This window comes from Diachasma alloeum, unplaced genomic scaffold (genome assembly GCF_001412515.2).
Source record: "Diachasma alloeum isolate Michigan unplaced genomic scaffold, Dall2.0 Dall_scaffold_00313, whole genome shotgun sequence".
In the NCBI taxonomy this organism is placed as follows: domain Eukaryota; kingdom Metazoa; phylum Arthropoda; class Insecta; order Hymenoptera; family Braconidae; genus Diachasma; species Diachasma alloeum.
The window spans coordinates 438,182-440,666 of NW_021680452.1; positions in this window are offsets into that span (position 1 = coordinate 438,182).

A 2,485-nucleotide genomic window follows, 5' to 3' on the forward strand; every position below is an offset into this window, starting at 1 on the left:
GATGAGCTTGTGATTGTTCATCTGAAAAAGCATGCCATCGTCACATTTATTCGATTGTTTTTTCGCTCAAATCACGATGCCATCGGACCTGTCAAATCATTATTGAGGTTAAGTATACTGGGATTGAGTAATTGGAGATGAACCTGAGGTTGAGCAGTGGCCATTCAACTAAAGCCCGGCGAAGCGTTTCGCGTAATAGTCTAACGCTGGGCTGTGAGCGCGTGACGCGGCTCAACCTCGGGTACATGTGACGCGCGTGGAGTTTATCCCAAGCTGGGACGGAGTGGCGGATTTCCAGCTGGGATACGGGTTCCGAGCCGAGCTCGAGCGGCGTGATTTCTACCCGGGTAGGAGATTATGCAACTTCATAGTCTTTTTGTTAAGGTAAAATTTGGTGTAAGAAAGTAAATAGGTTTTTATATCCCTATAGATTTTCTTAGGCGTAAGATTTCTAAGTTTTTTCCGCTCGGTTTTTCTTGATTTTCCAAAGTATTCAAATTTTAAATCGATATTCTAAAAATGCATAAATATCATTCTATTCCACCCTCCACTCGAAATGGCACGACTCAATCGGAGCTGAGTTCTAAGCGTTGAGCCACAGCTCGAACTCAAGTGCCGGGTTATGCCGTCTGATGAGCGTTCGACTGTGAGCCGGTATGGAGCGGCGTGTCGCGGCGTGAACTCGGGTCAAGCGGCAAGCCGGGGCTGAGCTCGCGCTCACCCGAGGTGCGGCTGAATCCCCGGTTGAATTTCTACCCGGGTCATGTTTAGAGAGAAAAGCGGGAACGCGGGCGACACAAATTCAAAACATTAAACACNAACTCAAGTGCCGGGTTATGCCGTCTGATGAGCGTTCGACTGTGAGCCGGTATGGAGCGGCGTGTCGCGGCGTGAACTCGGGTCAAGCGGCAAGCCGAGGCTGAGCTCGCGCTCACCCGACTTGCGGCTGAATCCCCGGTTGAATTTCTACCCGGGTATAGAATCGGTNTCAGTCAGTAAAAATGAAAATTTCATTGAATTCGGGTGCAACGAGCGAGGTATCTTATTTGAAACCCGCTGATCCCTATTTTTCTCCTCTATAGCGTAGTGGGGGCACAGAGGTTCCCAGAATTCCACTCTCCTACTGTCCCTAAAGAATCTTTTTTTTTTATCGTTATTTTACATCGCTTCAACCCGATTAGGCTACACTGCGATGATGATCAAGACATTAAATGGTTAGATCGCACCATTCTACCCGGCCGGGATTTGAATTCGGAACCTTTCGCATGTGAGGCAATGAACTTACCCACTGCGCCAAACCACCGGGTCCTAAGGAATCTTATACGAAGCCTCTACTGTATCTGAAACATATTTACTTGAGACAAGTAGTTTTTCTTCAATCACTTAATTCTCGCAGGTATCTCAACTCACGTCGCCCGAGGAAGGTCTCATGCTTTAAGGGGAGACGGAACCCCTTTGTCTACATCAAATCTTACAATTGTGTTTTTTCCTACAATTATTAATTTCTACCTATGAAATTACTTTATCGACTCGATTATTGCATTGTTGAGTCAATGAAGTAGTTTAATGAATAAAAAATAATAATTGCAGGAGAAAACACAATCCTAAAGATTCATATGAACGCAGGGGTTCTGTTTCCCCTTAAGGGGTTACCGCAGTTGGGATGGACGCGCGGGTGAGTGAAGTGTGAAATAGTCAAGTTAGTGAGGTTAGTTTCGAGAGAGACGGGACATCAAACATGGCGTATGTTGGATAATGACAGACATCGCCATAGTATTTTTATCATTAATTTATTGAACAAATCAACGTTAAAACCCAATGGGACTTCGTACCCATATTATTTCGGACTTAATATAGAACAATTTAGCTTCCTTTGCTGGCTAGCACATTGTCAACAGTGTGAGGGATATGGGACAAAGTAGCGTCCATAAATATTGTGTAAAAGGCGCAATTTGAATAATTAATTGAATACGAACGAAACCATAAAAGTAGTTAGAATTGCTTTACAAATACCTTTTTAACATTTTTGATTACTATATGATAGATTTAATTCTCAAGCACATTGTCATATTTTACCCAAAAGTACTGCGGAGACCCCTTAAGGTATATCTGAAGCCAATCGGATCCAAAACTTAGTCCCTATGGATTTCTGGAAAAAATTCTAAATAAGATAATTTATTGTATTCTCATAAGTTATTGAGTTTTTCTATTCTCATGTGTTGTTGATGCAGGTCACAATAACTGTTTGAATCAAATGAGGAATACTTTCACGAAATTTCTATTTTTTAGAGTTAAATATCGTAGCAACTATGTAGCGCAAAATTTTACAAAAAATTCATCGTATTTAGAATTTTTCACTCTACCACAGATTAGTATTTTAAGGGGCGACTACTTTGAATTTTTGAAGTCGTGGACGATTGGAATGAGATTTCTCATACACTGAAGATCGATTATGTATGTCTAAAAATGAATAATTGGTGCAAAG